Below are 20,105 nucleotides of genomic sequence, written 5' to 3' on the forward strand. Positions count from 1 at the left end.
AAAATTTATCTGCAGAGCAAACAACCTTTTTTTACATTCAGAAATAAAAGAACCAATATCAAGGCCTGTTAAAATCATGGATGACCTGATGCATGGCAGATGGAGAACACTGTAATTGGCCTTTCAGACCAGAACGCAACAACGGCACCACTGCACTGCGAAACCTATTATGTCCAATGACTTGTGCCGCTACACAACAGCTTTTCCCTGCGTTGAGCAAAGCAGCTCAAGTGGCATTTGATCTGAAAGGCCCAGAACAGCCTTTTTTCCTTTTTTTTTTTAAATCTGAAAGTTAATGTTACATAAAATCAATATGACGTTACAGTGTATTCATTTATATTAAAAGAAAAATCTACATAAAAGAGCACATCAAGTGAATCGTGCAGACCAAGTCTGTGTTTTTCATGTGCGCTTTTTAAATCAGTCCTCTGATAAAAATGGTTATGCACAGAAACCTTGCACACTGAGTCTGATTCATTGTGGAAATTTAATTAATATAAATAAATTAAACTTGAATAAAAAATAAAAAAATTATTGCACTCTGATGTAAGCATCGTCATTGCATGTCTGCATAGGCCGTGATCTGGAATCGTCTCTATATTTTTCTACTTCTTGCTGGCCCGATATTCACTTTTCTTCTCTCTTGTTGCAGATGTATGTGTCTCGCAGGTTGTGCCACCTTTTCTTCGCTACATCTTGGTAAAACAACTCTTCAGACGGATATGAAAAAAGGCAAAAACTCAAACCTGTTTCAAAGGTTTATCAGCAGTGTGTAGACATGATTGACACAACTTGGTTAAACTTTATTTTTCAATTATAAAGTAAAAATTGTAACTAGCATATGAAGTCTGGTATCACTCGTAGCTTCAAGGTGCAACATTACAGGTGTTGCAGGTTCAAGATGATACGCTGACACTACACATTACTTTAACGCTACACGTCTCTCTATATGTGTTACATTAACACACATCTTTTGGACTTCTATCTTATTTTTAATACTATGCACATCCCCCACAATATATATGTCTAGGGGTGTAACAATACACAAATTTGTATCAGGGCTTTCAGTTCAGTACACAATACAAACTGAACAATATGTACTGTGAAAATACATTTGGAAATTAAATTTACAGCATATATTGTGTTTAATATAATGTCCTTCTTGCCACTGCGCTCAATAAGGCAGCCTACATGATAACAGGCAACGTGCTGTCTGCCCCTCCCACCCGCAAAACCAAAACACTCCAGTGAGAAATGCTGTAAACATACTCCGGATAACACGGGCTTCACAAAATCGCCTCATGTTATTGAGCCCATTGCAGCCAGACCATAATTTCTGTTTTGTACAAACAAAAAAAACAATAGCTCAAATTATGATGTCAGTTTTTATACATTTAAGAAAAAAAAACATTTCTGGCATTTCATAAACAGAATTCTATATTTTCTTTGTAACGATAATCCTACATTTTTTGATCGTAAATAAAATATCTTTTTTTTTTAAAAATCAAGGAAATATCTCTGGCATTTCTACTTTTGGCTGTATTGAAAACATACCGTGCCATAACACCACTGTGTCGTATGGAACCGAGCCATGAATTTTGTGAACCGTTACACCCTTAATATTTTGGTACATTGCTGCCTAGCTTTTTCATTTTTAAACGGTAACATTGTACATGTTTTAAATAATGTTTTTTTTTTTAATATTTTTTATTGTAATGTTTCTATCTCATATGTTTCTTGTCTATCAAAAAAAAAACAAACAAAAAAAACCCACCAATGTTAATTCCTTGCACTACATGTGAAAAACTACTTGGCAACTGATTCTGATTGGCAATAGTTCACATGCAGTTGTTGGGGTTCTAGTAATAAATCCAGAATGTATATAATATGCTCTATGTTTTTACATATTAGTAGCACATTTGTGTACTAAAAATAGTTGAGATATTTCATTTGACAGCGATTAAGATGGTTGTATGTGGCTTCTGTCCCTCTATTAGGCATACTTCTAGTTAACTGACACATACTGCATCATGCCATAAAATCAGCAGCCTATTGTGTATGTTAAGTGTCATTTTTGGCTCTGAAAAACATCAAGACTTGCAGTGTTTTACTTTATTTAATTTAAAAACAGTACAGTACTGTTGGAATTTGGCTGTATTTTTACACCAATGTTTCACAGTCAGCAGGCTTTATTTTTGGAAAGTCTGAGCAGCTGTGTCAGTTTTTCTGGCTTTACAGTGTTTTTTTCTAGCCTTATTATCCATAATAATCCTAAACTGCATAAGAATGAAACCCCATTTGTTGAACAGATTTTTTACAGTCTCATGTGTCTTTTAGTTTGCTTCATATCAGACTGACCTCATTTCAATAATAATAATAATAATAATAATAAAGTTGCTCAAACATACTGTAAGCAAAAGACGGCTGAAGTCTAGAAGGTTTACTACCCTGCAATCACAGGAAAATGGTTTTAGGCGTTTGTAAGAGGTCATGCTAAATTGTGATGTGTTTTATATTTTAGACTGGAACTGAATATAAAATCATTTGTGTGCCTCTTTTGCCAGGGTAAATGCAAGGCTACCACTGGACCTAAGGCGATGTGTGTGCAGCTGAGCCAATGTAATATTTTGCCTTACTTTTGAGTGAACTCATTTCACACACATGCAGGGAGGGAGCGAGATTGTGTGTGTGTGTGTGTGTGTGTGTGTGTGTGTGTGTGTGTGTGTGTGTGTGTGTGTGTGTGTGTGTGCGTGCGTGCGTGCGTGCGTGCGTGCGTGCGTGCGTGCGTGCGTGCGTGCGTGCGTGTGTGTGCACGCGCGCGCGCGCACGCTCTTCTGTAGTAGAGAAAAGTGCAGACTCTGTACTCTGGTGTGGCTGGTGCTCTTCTGCCTCTGAGCGACACAACTGTGTTACACTTTCTGAACTTCCAGTGGACACACAGGTTCACCACTTATGAAAATGGCTTCTCCAGTTGCGATGATAGTTAAGCAATTTGCAGAAAGAAGGTTAAAGAATGAAAATGCCAGTACTATTTTTTACTTTGTTGGACAAACATTATGCATTGACCTTCAAAGTTAAATAGTTTCAGAGCACCATTATGGAGTGTGAGACCCTCTGCTTGTCTCGTCCCTACTGTTGCCGCTGTATCACTTATGGATAATTATCTTGCTGCACTAGGAAGAGATACATTTAATGTGCTACTTAATATGAGGATGACACTTGTGCTTCAGCCTGCGGACTGTGGAGGGGTCATGGCTGTAGGTTGTCTGCACTTTGTTGAAGTGATGGATTTGTTTGCTCACCGTTTGACTGTTGCCAGGTTACCACACTGTCAAACCATGGGAAACCATGCAAAGCGCGTCCACAGTTTCTCAAGGGTGTAAAGAGAGGGGCAGGTGCTGTGTAAAAATGATATTCAGCATTGAAATTTTGTTTTCATCATGATTTGTCATTTGTCTGGATGGTTTTATTACATGTGCTTTACAAAAATCAGTCCTCAAACTGAACTTCGCACTTTACTTAAACCTGAGATAAAAGTACATAAAACAACTCTGTCTTTTTGACACTCCTACAGTGGTGTTGCTAGATGTAGTAAACTCACTAACGATGTCTCCTGGGGATGTGTCCCATCATTTTCCCGAATAGTGCTTCTATGTTAACGACAAATCCATGTTGAAATCATAGACACTGTGGAGACGCATGACTTATTTTGAAAGTTTTTCATTTTTGGATGTTATTATCATTCTCTCAGTGACGTGTCTGTGTTTTTGTTCTGTTGCTTTTCTCAGATCTGACGCCTGTCCGGCCATCGTCATCTGCGGCTCTCTGAAGCTCTGTGGTGGCAGTGTCTGCGGGACGGAACGGAGGTCCCCAAGGACCACAGGTACACAATAATCTTATATTGTTGGATTTAGAAAACTTGCCCAGATTCACTTATAATTTACTTACGTTGCGATGTCTGCTGTGACAGCGGTTGCTGTATTCACTCATGTCAGTGATGCTTTACTGACTAGGAGGTGCGCCCTGTATTTTCCCCTGATGATGCTACATTTTGATAATGCAATTGTGCTACTGATCAATACCGTACAGACTCATGTCGATGATGACTGATAATGTTTTACTGTTCAGGGAATGCCCCGTGTTAAAAAAAATACTTCCACTGGTGGCTGGTATTTTCTTACCATATATATCATGTATCCTACACAAGACAAGATCCTGTTTTGTTCATAGAAATACAGTATTTCTTTGGTTCATAGTCTCAGTGAAAGAAAAGGAAAACATACAAATTCTTCATACAAGGCAAAAAAAATGAGCATATTTTTCAAAAAAAAATTGGGGGGATTATTCATAGAAATTGCATTTCTATTTGATTATCACATATCACATTTTAATTTTCAACATATATAAATATAACCATTATTATAACCATATAACCTTAAAGACAAGTTTAACACTACATTTTGTCAAAAAACACAACATTTATTGGGGATCCACTCAAATAACCATCGGTAGGTTCCTAGGACTCACTACATTGAAAACTTAACTTAAACTCAATATTACTGCTGCTGCCCGGAGTCACATTAGTCAGAAATATTTGAATCCTACACTCATAGAGCCTTTCATTTAACCTTCTCTGTACAAAATTGGCTCAAAGTCTCATATTAAAATGAAAACCATGAATAAAAGTCATTACTATGACCTTAATGACTATAAACATGATCTAAGCTCCATGTGTGAAGCAAAACTTTAGTGTAATTAAATCTAGAAAATTTCCTGTACAAGCACAAAAGTGACATCATTAAACTTTTTCTTTATTGTTGATTATTGTGAATTTTGTTGTGTGAATGTTGGTAAAGATGTTATCAGTGGAAACACTGTGGCACATCGGACTGGCCCCCGCTTTTCTGCAGTCCAAGACAGACAGCTCTTTTTTTCCCTTTTTGGCAGTCTTAACGGCACCTTTCCTGTTGCTCTGTGCTGATTACGACAGAGCCACCGCATCAGCATAATGCCACAGTTGCAGTTACAAATGACAGAAATCCACCAAGTGCAACACTTGTTAGAAAATAATGTTTTCCATTGTGACACTGGTCAGAGTTTTGCTGAGAGCTGGCTGCAGAACAAAATTTGACAGAGGATGCTGGCTCATAATTCTCTATGCAGGAAAAACCCTGAACAGTTACAAGGGTTTAAGAAAGCAAGGATTACACGATCACTGTTTGGGGAAGAGGTCAAGCAGTGTGAAAATGCTCTTTGTTGTGCCAGTATTTATCAAAGACAACTTCAGCAAGCACCAGTAATACATGCTGTATATATTCAGTGGTGAGACAAGCTGATTTTCTGCCCCGCCACTAATATGTTACAGGCTGTGGCCTCAAATGCAGGGACTCGGTTGTCACGGACCATGAACGTAAAGCATCAACATCTCACCTAATGAATGTCAATTAACTGTGGAAGCTAAGACCTAGCTTAGCCTGCTGCCACAGTAGTGCGGCCTTGGACAAGCGGCGGAAAATAGATGGATGGATAAAAAATTGTGATGTTGATCATTTACACACAATCATTCATGTAGCATAAACCTTTCACAGATGGTACTGTAGAGGCGAAAGATGACAAGCTTCATCAACTTTTCAAGTTTGGATAGGGAAAATCTCTTAACATCACAAAGGAATTGGGAAGAAGTTACTGAGTACGTTTACATGCACAAAATAGTCAGTTTTTTGCCCTTATCTGAAAAAGACAATATCCCACTAAACTGTTTACATGTCTGATGACAATGAAAATTCCACTATCAAAGCTTACATGCAGCCCTGCATACTCTGATTAATGTGACCTAACATATATCTCTTTCCTTCCTTCACTTTCTTGAAAAGGTCTTTGCTGCAATATTTGCACATATCCAATAACCTGTTAATATCTAAGACTTTCATAAAATTAAAAAACAGGTGTGTTTCTTTTTCCGACCAGACGTGGGATTTTCTTATCCATGACAATGCACAAAGCTGATGGAAAACAGATGAGAGGCCGTTTCGCTAACTGCGGTGAAAGTCCCACTTGAGACGCATACTCAGAATTGGAAGTATACATGCCCAAATAATGCTCCTAAAACCTGAATAATACCAGCATATCACACGTCTTAATCCAAAAATGCTAAATTCGGAAAAACAGCCTAAGTTGAAATATTTTTACGGAAAATGCTTAATTGACACGCATTAAATTCCAAATATTGTCATAATCTGAATAAAACAGTAATATTAGTGTGCATGTAACTGTAGTCATTGCTCCTATATTACAAAAGTAGAAGTATAAAATATGTTGTGTAATTAACGGAGAGTCTAGCTTGTGAAAACAGCTAATTACGGTAGGTGTAGCTTATTCATGCTATTCATTAAGACATCCGGTGCCATGGCCTCCAGTAATATTGACATCAGACAGCTGCCCGGATCGTACAACACACACCAACTGTGCAGAGAGGAATGTCACTTCAACAGCATGCAGATACCCTCTAGCCATGACCCTATTTGGATTGTAGTAGGTGCAATGCAGCATGGCAGAAGCTGCTCCACAGGATTGGCTTGACTGCTTTCAGCCATCCAGAAAAAAGAATTAGCTCTTTGGAAAGTCTCCAAGCAAAAAAATGAAAGTGATAAGAAGCGCAATAAAGGAAGAATAGCCTTTTGGTGCAGCCTGTGCTCAGAGGGTTTCAAAGAGCAGTATGTCAACAGACCAGATGCAGCAGCAGACATGACTTGCATTAGTTACTGATGCAGAAATTTAGATTTCTATCAGTCTTTGTGAGCACAGTGAACACAGACTGTAGCCTTGCTGCTAAAATGCTTGGACTTGGATGAAAGTTCAGGGTTGTACCTGAGTGCTTGTTGAAAGCCGGGTAAAATTGATAGATGTTTTTGCTTTTTTATTTATTTTATTTATCTATTTTTTTTTTAGAGAGAGAACACACTTTTCCAAAGTTATATTATCCATAGTCATATTACATCATTCAATTATGTCAAGTTAAATTATATAATATTATATGTAATTTTCTTTTTTTTTTAAGATTGTTTTTTTGGCCTTTAATGGTTAGGACAGACTAGGCATGAAAGGGGGAGAGAGAGAGAGGGGATGACATGCAGCAAAGGGCCAAGGCCAGAGTCGAATCTGCGGCTGCTACAGTGAGGACATAAACTTTGCACATGCGGCGCCTGCTCTACCAACTCAGAGCTCTCCTGGACTATATGTGATTTTCTGTATGATAAGAAACGAGCCTTCCTCTGTCTCCAAGTATCCAAGACTAAAACCTAAAGTGCTGGCTGTACATTATACATGTACATCGAGTTCATGAGAGCTTTTGCAGTCGTCATTGTTAACACCTATAAGCAGGCGCTTCTTTCCTGGAAAAAACCCTCCAGCAAACAGGAAGTAATGTTCTGCCTTAATGGAAGCAGCATTAGTGTGTTGTTTTGAATAAATCAGAGGATCTCAGTAGTTTGCACGAACAGTATCAACCACCTTTAACAGACAAACACAAGACTGTTACAGATTATTATGAGGAAAAGCGCTGCCATCAAGGTTTAAAGGTTTTGGAGATTCTTTGGAGATTCACAATGGTAGTATTGAACATGGGTTTAATGATCTTTCGGTAGTAATTGATGTGTTAATTCAAATATCAATGTTTGACTTTCAAAGATGCAAAGAAAGAACATGGATCCATTTTATATTAAATTCAAGATAAGCCTTTTAAAAAAAAACAAAAACCCCCCAAATTTTCCCATGACACGTCTGTGTCACTGTCAGACAGCACCAGGCAGATTATGGCACACAGCCAAGAAAGATGATGAGGATATTTACTTCATTCTCTGGAATATATCAGCAGTCTAGAAATATTTTGGATTTCTGAGAAAAGACTGGTAAAAAGACAAAGCATGTGCCATATGCAAATAACGGCATGCTATTTTTCTGACTGCCCAAAATTCCGAAGCCTCGTTAGTCTGAAAAATGTCCCATTCGACCAAAAATTAATTTCTCTGACAGCTGGTTATCACCAAAACAAATGCCCATTGCTCCAAAGTCCTGTTTTCCCCCAAAATACACACTCTCTGCTGTTATACTTAGTTTCCCAGCCAAAGTTTAGCCACTGAGCTCAGGTGTTTTTACTGACCCTTCGCAGTGTTTACCAGCATCGTTTGAGCCACCAAACCTGATCATTCTTACCAACCTGTCCCTAATTTCAGCCACTTTTCTGCCAACAAAATTTGGTGTTTTCAGCCAAAATATATTTTCCTGACCAAACCCAAGTGGTTTACAAAACATACAATGCCAAAAAAAAAATCTAGTAATTGGCTTTTGATCTAATGGGAAATTTTTGGACTTACGGGGCTTTGGAATTTTTGGCCATTGAAACAGTGGGCAGTTGCCATGCAAACAATACCGTGATGAGATAAAATACTCAGGAAACACAACAGGCCTGAGCTCACAGGCATCTCACTCTGCTAACTTGTTGTTCTCTCTCAGCAGTATTAGCTGTTTCAGTAGGTGTTGGGCTGAAAAAGTTTGCATATCGGCCGAAATACAGCTGTGCTGTTGTGTCTGGAGATGCAGTGACTAAAACTAATAGTGATTAAGAAAAAAGTATGAATAATACATGTAACTTGTTAACCATGAGTACTGGAAAAGGGGCTAGCTAGATTCATGAATGCAATTGCTTAAGCTAGTAATAGTGACTACAAAAATCGTTTTGTCTATAAACCTTGACAGTCATTATTGAGCTGAATTGTATACTTTTGGTAAATGTTCTTTTTGTGTAGCCATGTTTCATATGTTTTAGTGAAGTCAGTCTTAAAGTTAACTGCACTTGACCAGTTTGAATTATTGACAGGTTTTAATGTGTTGTTTCTTAGAGAGGGGTGGTAGTATTATCTGTAACCGATGTTGTTAAGGAGCGTGTGATATCTTCTCAAATCGAAAGCAGTACCCTCTTGACTCAAGTAGAAATTGTATCTTGGAAGAATTTGCGTGTTAAGCAAATTTGCATCGTTAAATATAAAACTGTGTTGTGATGTAACCAGTGATTTATACCCCTTGTATTCAAAGAGACTCGGTGGTGCGTAGTCAGTTCAAAATATACGTTTAATGAATTGGACTTAGACTCGTGACCATGGTTACATGGTATAGAGTGGACATGAAGTAAACAATACAGTTACTACAAAACAACGATACTCCGCAGGAATGAAGTGCAACATACAATTAACAAAGGTTTTGTTAAACAGGAACCTACTTTTCATTTAAGTTTTGCAATTATCTGACTATATAAAATGTATTAAAACATAGATGGACGTTTTAAATAGAGCTTTGGCAAGTATTTGTCCCTTGTACTCATGAAGAGTAATTAATGAAACATTATGATACTGCAGTCACTGCTAAAGTTACAGACCCCCTGATTCTCATCCAAGCCTTTCCAGCTTCCAAAGACCTTGGGGATGGTGTTGCTAACCTCGAAGTTACAAATAGCCTGTCTGTAATTTCTGTTTTCAAATGCTAAACACGTTTCAGATTTAAACTCTTGTTTAAACTTAACATAATGATTGCATATTTGCAATGTGTGAACTGATCTTTCAACCCTTGTTCAACATTTTCCACTTGCTGATGTTACATTTTCGTGTGAGCTACAGATAGGACAAATTTCAGTTATCCAGTACGTCCTTAATCTTCATAATCCGTGGTGCCATATTTACTCCACAAGTTAAGAAGAAATAAGTGAAAATGAAGCAAGCCAGATTTGCCTCCTGGGAGTCCAAGAAGTTTCAGGAAATGTTTCCTAATTAGACCAAAAAAATAATGTTTTACAGTGTCACAAACAGGGAATATTGGTGAAACATAATGAGGCTTTGATTTTTGCTTTTCAAACAAACAGCCCTTCACAATGATGTAACCCATTTGGATGGGGATACTCAAATTAGTTCTCAGTTTGCTTTGAGATTGCCAGGTTCGAGTTGCGGGTCCCAACTCCCATTGCAATATACAAAATTAGCATAGGAGATATTGAAGCCAGTCATGTGACCTGACCCATCTGGGCTCGGCACCTCCTGGCACGGGAGTGGAGAATTCCAGAGAAAGACATATGTGTAAAGTGGCTGTCATTTCACATTTAAAATCTGTTCCACTCCTGCACTTGGAAATTTAAAGCAATACTAAAACAAATCTAAAAATTCAAACTTTAATGAGATTTAGATTTAGATTTAATGGCCAGAAACTTTAAGTATGTTTTTTTTTGCAAATAAAATATGGCAAACGTTGTAGAATTTTATATAATGATCAAGTGACTGATTAATGTGGTCTAGTATATAATAGAACTTAAAGTTAATTTGTTTTGTTACCGTCAAGTCTTGTCACTTGGCTGTGAATAAATTGTTATACTTTCCTGTTAAACTAAACACAAGCGGCATAAAACAGCAGAAATTGTATATGTCTCAACAGCTAATTTCACATCTCTTTGCAGGGAACACGTTCAGGATGGCTACCTTTCATTTCTTTAGACAGGTGCACATTATTATACAATTGGGCTTTAATGAGCATGCCGTGTTTGTGCAGATCTGTCTGAGCTGGAGGCCCGTCTTCATTCATTTTAGATGAAGTGCCTGGAGAGATACCACATCAATATTCATGCACTGATGATTACAGGAAGCAGGCAAAGATATAACTGCACTGTTAAGTGCAAAGAAGTGTCAAATGTAAACATGTACAATATGATTTATGATATTTAAATGACACACAATTAGATTAATGGCTTGAACCAACCTCTCTGACCTCCATTAAAGGCACTTTTAATAATTACCCTCCGAGACACTGGTTAACACTTCGGGAAACCCATTTATAATAAGGATGAGGGAATGGGCTGATTTAAATGTTTGATATTCGATTTAGAAAAATGCTGGTTCTCATTTAGAGACAAACATGCACTCTTTGTATTAAGAAAGATACACACACACACACACACACACACACACACACACACACACGTGGTGATGTTTTTTGTGAATGCCCCTTTAATGCACTTATAGCCAGCTGGTGTATTGATGAGGATGAGTTAACTCGCGACCGTTTCCTCAGTATATTCTCAAAACCCAAATACCACCGAGATGCACCTGAAGATGCTAACGCAAGCAAAGATTTCCACCAAGGATTTCTGCCTTGTGCCTCTGAAGCATCACTTCTTAGCTGATGTGTGTGGATGGCTGATTCTCAAAGTAGCTGAGGTAGGTATTGATTTGCTGAGGATAAGAAGGATAAGAGTATATCTGAGTGGGACTGTGGGGAGGCAATGAATACTCCTTGAGAGGCTGGAGAGAATGTTAACAAACTCAACAAGCACCAGTTTCGCCACGAGGTAAAATACCAGTTTATATTTAAAGACTATTTTATCTCACTGTTTAGGAGAAAAACAAATAATCTTCTCATGGCAATAGTGAGTGATATTTAGGAACTAAACCCTCCCTAAAAGTTTGCACAGTGTAGAAGAAAAAAAGTGTCTCCAACTATAGAAAAACCCATTTACAAAAATAGAAAGATGTTTGTGTGTTGTCTCTGTTTATTTGTTGTGACTTGGGGGACAGCTGCACATTTGAATGATACAATCGGCTGTGTGTCTTGTCGCAGTGTACAATATGAGGACATCAGGTTAATGAGAGACCTGCCAAAATGTCTTGCTAACTGGGAAAATCAGATCTCTTATTGTTTGGGTTTAATTCCCACCTGGGTGTTAAACAGTCTGATAGATACAGAAAAACACTGATGAATAGCTTTTGTTTGGCAAATTAATACAACAACACAATCTTGGCAGTGTCATTATGGTAAGCCATCTCCACTAACAAAAGAAACCGGGTAAACATACTTAATATTCATCAGTAGCCTTCAGCGGAGTAAATGAAGTGGAAAAGGAACAAAAACGTAGACTTTGACGTTATTTACATCTATTCGAATTAACTGGAACATATTTATTTCACCTTCTTTTACACTCCTCACTGGTTCTTTTTAATCATCATTTAGGCGTAGTGTTTGAGGTGGTGCCAACTAAGGACATAGTTAATCAATGGTGGCCAAATCTGAACAGTCACAATAAATCATGAGGTGTTTTTTCCCCTCCTTCCCATGTACTGTGCCAAAGATTTAGCTTTATTTTGAAAAATTGGTTTTTAATGCCATTTGTTCGCTGTGATATTTTCCACGCCCTGCTTAACAAAACAGGAGGTTGACAAACACATGAAAAAAAAGTGTATTTTTGTTTTTAACATTTGCTCCGACCATCTGTTAGTAGATGCTTTTCCATCCAGTGAAAAAAAAAGAGCATACTTGAAATTATGAGTGTATGTCAGACCAATTTAAATAGAAAAATGAGGAGCAGGTTCTTTTCAATTTGTACTGTGCGTAATGTTTCTTGTAAATAGCTGTTGTACTTGGAGGGAGAGCTAATTGGGTTTTGGAAATTAGATTTAGGAAACCATATGATAACCTGTAGTGTAACTGCAGGTGAAACTGGTAACCTGCTGTTAACCATAAGTGTTTTGTCTGACCCTCATTTGCATGAATCCATAAGGTGGGATTGCAAAACTTTCAGTCTTTGAATTATTATTATTTTTATTATTATTACTGTAGATCTGACACACCCTATGGAACAGGCTTGTAACTCACAAACTTACTGTAGGAGACCACATATTTACAGTCAGAGCTGTTTAGTCACTACCAGTCCCTTTTAAAGCGATACTTCTCTGATTTCCAAGCAGCTTTGTATCATAACAGTGTGGGTGTTATGTGTCAGTAAACTGTGGCAAACTTCCCCCATGTAACATGTGCCTAAACCTACCTTCTTCCCCCCAGCAAAACACACCAGATGACACATTTTGCGTTAACCAGCAAAGTTTCACTACCTCTGACGGCTTGAATTACAGGCTGTACTTGCAGATTTTTGTATTGCCACCCATGGCCTGCCCCCCCCAAAACGCGTTTAGGTGTAATAGTGAGAGTTGGTGAACAGGAGGTGGGAGCCATACTGTTTCCTGCAATGTGAACATGGAGGCTGATAAAACTCAGATAAAAAAGTAAAACTAAGCAGCACTGATCAAATACAAACCAAGATTCTGTGGTTATATATTTCTCACTTTAAATATTTTTTTTTAAACATGTTGTAGCTCACTGTTAAGCTGCAATATGAGATTCTTTAACAGTCACCCGCCGTTGATTTAAATTGATGACTTTGCATTATGGCACCCTGCAGTGGGAGCATTTCTTGGTCCAGTTGGGTGCAGGACTTTCTGGTAGTTGAAAGTTTTCTGCCTCTTGAGCTAAAAAAGTGATTGCCACAGCCCTTTTTCTCAGTTTTCTCTGCTCATATGGCACCATTTTCAAAAATATTTGCGTCTTTGTGCTGCTTTATTTAAAAGACCATCTTGCCAGCAGAAAAATACTTCTTTAAGCCTAATTTTCACCAAGCAGTACAGTACAGTTTATTACACATTAGCAGAGTTATTTTTGCGTTTACATTGTCAAAAGTTGTGGATGTTACCAAAAGTCTTTTGTTACCACAGTGCTGAGATACCTAGCACACTGCTCCGATACTACAAGGTGGAACTGGAAACACTGCAGTCCATTGATTGAATCGACACTCTTGCTTGATAAGGACTAAATGCACAAACCTGCTATTTTTAACTATAATATTGATTGCGGCAGAGACTCTAAATGCTGCAGCCTGTTCTGTTTAGTTATGAATGTGCTGGCATGCAACCCTGTTTAACTGACGATGAATGAGTTGCAAACATTTGAACATCCATCATTGCTGATGATGAAATACAGCAAGAGCTGGACAGAGCAGTCATCCAGCTATTACAATCTGGTAATAACTCTGCCTAAATGTAAGCACACTGTCTGTGGTGCAAATACAGACCAGATCTGGGGTTTATGTAAATGCTTATACAGGTTACGTACCAGCTCTAACGGTACTGTACTATAAGTGATTGGTGGAAACTGGACATTATAGGACAGCACAAGTGGTGTACATGTTGATGCTGCCGCCTACAAGCAAACAAAGTAAAAGCCCAACAATTTCAACACATACCCCACCTGCAGGCAATAAATATTACAGCAACATTTGTTACTGCTTGTAATCATAGAGCACTATTTACTAATGTATATTGTCCCTTTTCCAGTGCTAGACTGTAGATCCAGTCCAGTATAAATGAAGCAGTCCAGTTACCTGTTTACTGAAATATTCCAGTCAAATGGGTTTTATCAAAAATGATTCAATCACCAATGTTTTTGCTGCTGTTTAGTCAATATTTACATTACATTAGATTTCATTACATTGCCCTCTTCATACACAATCTGGTTCCAAAAGTGTCTTCTTTTCAACATAGATTTCATACTCTACAAAAACCAAATACCAGATGAACTGAAGCTGGGCGCATTTACATTTGTCCATTCATTTACTCATTATCCATAACCGCTGATCCTGTTAAAGGTCGCGGGGGGCTGGAGCCTGTTCCAGCTTACATTGGGTGAGAGGCGGTTTCAGCATGGACAGGTTGCCAGACTATTGCACAGCTGACACATAGAGACAGACAACCATTCACGCTCACATTCACACCTACGGGCAATTTAGCTTCACCAATTAACCCAACCTGTATGTCTTTGGACTGTGGGAGGAAGCCAGAGAACCCTGAGGAAACCTGCACTGACACAGGGAGGGTTCAAACCCTGGAGCCTCTTGCTGTGAGGTGTAGTACTAACCGCTGCACCACTGTGATGCCCATTTGCGCTCTTGGCAAATACTCCACTAAGTGAAAACATTGCATTGATATAGGTTTTTGCACCCCTGACCCCTATTTCAGGCTTATTCCACAGAAACACTGATACTTTTTTCAAACAGGTTTTTCTGTTCTTAAAAAAATACTGTCGAACCAAGCATTGTCATTGAAAACGGAAAAAAAAGAAAAAAATCTCAGACAGGCGGCAATGTAACCCTAACCCTAGAGCCACATATAGAATTAGGTAGATGATGATGTAAGCCAATAAGAAGTCAGAACAAAAGCTTTTTACAGAAGGCTCCCCAGAGCAGTGACCTCTGTAGCACATTTTGACACCTGTGGTCTTCGATATAATACAAAAGTAAATATAAGTTTTTTTTTTTGTCAGTATCAAAAAGTCCTGTTAGCAAGGCAAAGGCCATCAGTATTTTTGCCACGTCTGTCATTGCATGAAACTTCACACCTCACAAAGGAGATGACAGCGCACACTCTGCTGTTACAAGCTAAAAACTCAGTTGTCCCTGTACGCATGTCTACACTGAGAACTGTTTCTGAAAACATTTATCCTGAGTTTCACAAAAAGTTCCTACACAGTTTGTGTGCAGATGAAGGCCAGAATGTATTGAAAAAAACCTTTATTTTCAAATATACCCTTTTATGTGTAGACAAGGCGTTACCTCCTTTTCAAAAAGATTTTGTGACTTATTTTTATCATTTAATGTTTTTCTAAACTTTCTTACATTTTTTCAGGCACTTTAGATATGTAAGCCTACATGCTGATTGTCCATCGCAACATATCAAGCAACTGGTGCTGCTCAAGTGTGATTTGAGCATATTTTCAGGACATCCGGTAATAGTGGCTATTGCTATTTTTACATCCTTAGAAATTGTTCCAAAATGAATATTGAGTTGACGCCTGCGACTTGGCCTTGAACAGCTTCTCAGGAAGTTCCAGTGAAATCAACAGTCCATCATTACCAGCATCATTAGGCTTTACTGTTATTCAGTCTGTGAAGGCTCTTGTATACAGTACACATCCGGCAACATTACGTTCAGATCTTCAGCTTGAAAAATAAATTTTTAACATTCTGCTCTGACTTGGACATCTGCAAGCTGTTGTAACAATGTGTCACTTTCAACAAAATCCTGATAACAATTTGTGTTAAATAATGTAACACTGCTAAATGATTACTAGTAACAAAAGACAGGCTTAGTCATCCATACAGAAGACACTGAGTGAATAATGTAACAAAGGACTAACAAATATGCAGCTGGTTCTAGTTAATTAAATAAGTAAAAATCACTGTCAACCCTTTTATATGCAATGCATGTGGCATCAGCTCCCACTGAGGCACTACAGTAAGTCCCGAATGTCAAACAGCAAGCTGACAAACTCCCTTATGAACTATTGACACATTGAGGACAGTAAATGTTAGGGATGTATGGATTTTGCAATTCTGGGCTGATACGGATATTTGAAATTTAATCACTAGCCAATACCAGCATTTTTTATACTGCTGTTTTTTGTTTATTCAATTTTATTTTATCTCCCCCTTTTTTGGACAGGGAATTTACACTATAAAAAATAACTGTTATACAGTCTATGTTTTCAGCCTATTGCCAATAGTTGAATTTACTGGTTGACAATAATTTGAGCATACATATTAACAGTTGCAAGAAGAGCAAGAAGATCTACCATTTTCATTATCTTTCATTATCATTATTTGTTGTCACTGCCATGTTGTGTTTGCCACTTCTCAATGTACCAAACACATGCTTAACTGAAATTTCAGTCAGACCGCAGTATTGTAAATAATAAAAAAAATTCTGTTTATTTATTTAAAATGTATTCAGCCCTAGTAACAGGATTGATGTGTTCACACTTGGTGACTACTTTGCAGTTAGGCCATATTTGCATTCTCTTTGGCCATTGGCTGAAATTATAAATTCTGCCATCAGATTTTATCAGCTGTGGACAAAAGACATCCACTCTGTGAGTTGGACAAAAAGTCTAACTGAGGTTTGTTTGTCTCACCTGTTATTGCTGAACTTGCTCTGCTAGCTGGTGTCTGTAACATTATGATTGGTCAAAGACTGTTTCCAGCGGCAAAAAACACATTGCTCCATTTGAGTGTAACTCCACCGCAGTGAGGGGTACTTGTCTACATCTGCAGCTGTAAATTGCTGCTCCCTTAGCTTTTCTTGCTGATAGGTGGTACAACTTGAACTGGAACAGATCCAGACCTGCGGGTCTAAAGCTGCTGGCACTGTTTTTTTTCCCCCCAGATATGACTGCTGCATGAATAAAACATTACAGCAATAACATCCATAGTGGGTTAACACAATGGATTGTTCACAAAGCAACAGGAGAATAAATACACTAATTACAGCACTCTCCACTCTGCTGCATGTGTTAACAGAATGTTAAAATCACTGTTTTTCTCTCCTCATCTCTCATTTTCTATTATGGCAATATTCAAACACCAGACCACTGTTTTTGCAAGCTCGTACCATTTGGTTTAGCAAGCTGCTCAGAGAAGTCTGCTCCAAGCTGCTATGTGTGCATAGCTGACACTTGTTGTGCTGCGGTGCGTTCATGTGCTGTGAGGAAAATCCACCTATTGATGAGCCACATCCTTTTTAATGGGAAAAAAAAAAGCCGCCATTTTTTATCCGCATTCTAATGCTGTTTGGCAGCTCAAGTTTTGACTGTCCACAACATTGCAAAAGCCGTTGAATGCGCTGCACAGACACAGAGCAGCCTGCATTTCCTCCCCATCCCACACAACAGGGACCTATATACTATTACGCAGAGCTCTCTCAAGATTGTGTTACCTCTATGACCTTGGCCACAAAATAGTGGATCAGGTGGATAAAGATTGCAGCCTCCATGATGTTGTTTATTTCTCCCAGAGTGCTGTGCACACACAGCATTTCTAAATTGGCAAGAGTAAATGTTGAGACCTGGATGATTCGTACAAGCCTGGCAGAATCATCCTCCATGGTAACAAGGTCAGACAACAGGAATGTATCTATAACTTGATATGAGCCGCAGTGTGACTAATTGGTGGATATTTTTAATTTAAACTGTGGTTGTTGCCATGCTGTCTGCTTAACAGGGGGAGTGACACAGTCAGGATACGCAGCATCAATAGTGCGAGGGCTCTTATTTCAGATGATACAGACAGATAACAATCAGTCAATTACTCCGCAGGACAAAGATGCAGGGATTTTTAGAGCTTTCAGTGAAAATAACCTTTGACCTCGAGTGCTGCAATCAGGCAAACAGACATTCCTGCAACCCCTTCTCCCTGTTTGCTGATAAAGGGTCCAGTTGTTGTCGGAAGAAATGAGCTTTAGAGAACTGGAGCTCAGCCCAGTTCTACCGCTGCGTGCTGGTCTATGGGCGTGAATGCAGGTCTGAAGGTTAATTGCGACCAGATGTTCATCCTCACTAGTTTGTTAATCAAGTGAAATTATCAGTCTCCCGGAGTGAATGGTGCAAGCTATAGTAAGCTCATATTTACACAGCCTCAAAGTAAGCACAGTGCATAATGATGATCCGTGCTTTGGGGTTTTATGCACTTCAGTTTGATCTTGGGTTTGAGTGTAATCCACTCATCAGTTTGGGTTCATTTTTACTCCGGGCGCTAATGTAATGAATTCCAGCAGCCTACATTACAACCATATAAATCCTTAAGGGAGGACCGCAGGCTTTTTTAAAAAAACATATTTTGGTTTTGGTCTCAAAAATAATGTGATTTTCACCCATCTTGTCTTGGTCGTAACCCCGCTATGCACCTGAGGTCTCCATTACAAAATGAACTGAAAATAAATTGAATTTAACTTGAAGTTAACTTCGAGCACTATTGAGTTAATTGATATTCATAAAACGTCCTTCACACATTCAGAATAGCCTCCTTACACTCTTTTCAAAATTCTCAACAATGAGATTATTCAACTCATCACAAGGCAGCGTACTGTAAATTTATTGAATAGGAGAGATGGGGCGATTAAGGACACACCCTAAAACCTAAAAGAAAAAGAGCCAACATGAGGCTTCAGAGAAAAATAGAAATTGCTTGGGGGTGAAAGGACCTGGGCAGTCAAAATGGTTTGCACCAGCCAGCCTATTTCCTCTATTTGGAAAATGTTCAACCACTGGCATAAGTCCTGATGGCAACACTGATTGATGATACTCTAAGTTCATTCTAATTTAAAAATAACAAAGCAGTGTAGTTTCAACCACTTGAAACTAGGGAATCTACTGCATGTGTAAAGTTAAAGGTCCAGTGTGCTGGATATAGAGGGATATATTAAAAGAAATCAAACATAACATAAAAATATTTTCTTTAGTGTATTATCACCTGAAATATGATTTGTAATGTTTTGGTTCCCATGTGGCTCACAGTGATGAAGCAAAACAACAACAACAGAAAGAAAATGAAGAAATTTTAACCAGGTTTTCATGCTTGTCACACGGGAGAAGTTTAAGCTGGTTGCAATCCGTCATCTTCAGCGCTGGATGCCACTAAATCTTACACACTGCTCCTTTAAATACATTGCATGCCAAGCCACAAGTCTCACATCGTAGAAAGACATAGAAAGATTTAAGAAGTACAGGTTCCAATCTGTGAACGTATTAGTTTTTCCCACTTTACATGAGAAACAAAACAAGAGGTAGCCTACTGGTTGGTCACTTGATTGGTTTTAAAGTTGTGTACAAGCCTCTCATTTTTTTTTAATTTTTCCGTTTTTCTGTACATGAAGTTTAATTTGATTTTTTTTTTTTTTTTATTAAACAGCTTGTACCAGTTAAAGGCTCTGTTAATATACATTAATATAGCAGGAAACAACTAGGCCTACTTGTTATATAAGTTGAGTTGAGTAATGGTGACCTGAGCAGAGAATAAAGTCACGCTCCCTCTGTGTGTGTTGTAATTCGAGCTTCTCTGTTCTTTATTGTGGTAGACAGTCCGACCCTGCGTGTGTATTTGTGCATGAAAGTCCTGTGGTTACTGCTGATATCTGGATGTCGAAGCATAGCACCCACCCTCTGGTTAACACTGTTGACTCTGTCAGCACTTTTGCCATTAAAATTTGTTGGCACTGTTAGCACCATTAACTGCTAGTCACTGATCCAGCAACCTCCATGTTGAGAACCGTACGGAGACAATGATGCCACAGACTCTGAATCGCAGATATGCTCTGGATGTCGCATACAGTGCCTTTCAATTTAACCTAACACTGCACCTGCTGCGTTATAATTATTAAATGTCCTTTTCTAGAATTTTGATGCAGTCAATTTTTTGC

At 38.4% G+C, this 20,105-nt stretch overlaps 1 long non-coding RNA gene across 1 annotated transcript in view; it reads left to right on the forward strand.

The window, feature by feature from the left end:
• LOC148188950 (uncharacterized) overlaps positions 1-20,105 on the forward strand; it is a 274,361-nt gene that overhangs the window by 113,561 nt on the left and 140,695 nt on the right. Inside the window, exon 2 of the long non-coding RNA XR_015777139.1 lies at positions 3,789-3,883. This is a non-coding gene — a long non-coding RNA (uncharacterized LOC148188950). The remainder of the gene's footprint in view (positions 1-3,788; positions 3,884-20,105) is intronic.

The sequence above is a fragment of the Plectropomus leopardus genome, chromosome 8, assembly GCF_026936395.1.
Source record: "Plectropomus leopardus strain MGB_pleo_1.0 chromosome 8, ASM2693639v1, whole genome shotgun sequence".
In the NCBI taxonomy this organism is placed as follows: Eukaryota; Metazoa; Chordata; class Actinopteri; order Perciformes; family Serranidae; genus Plectropomus; species Plectropomus leopardus.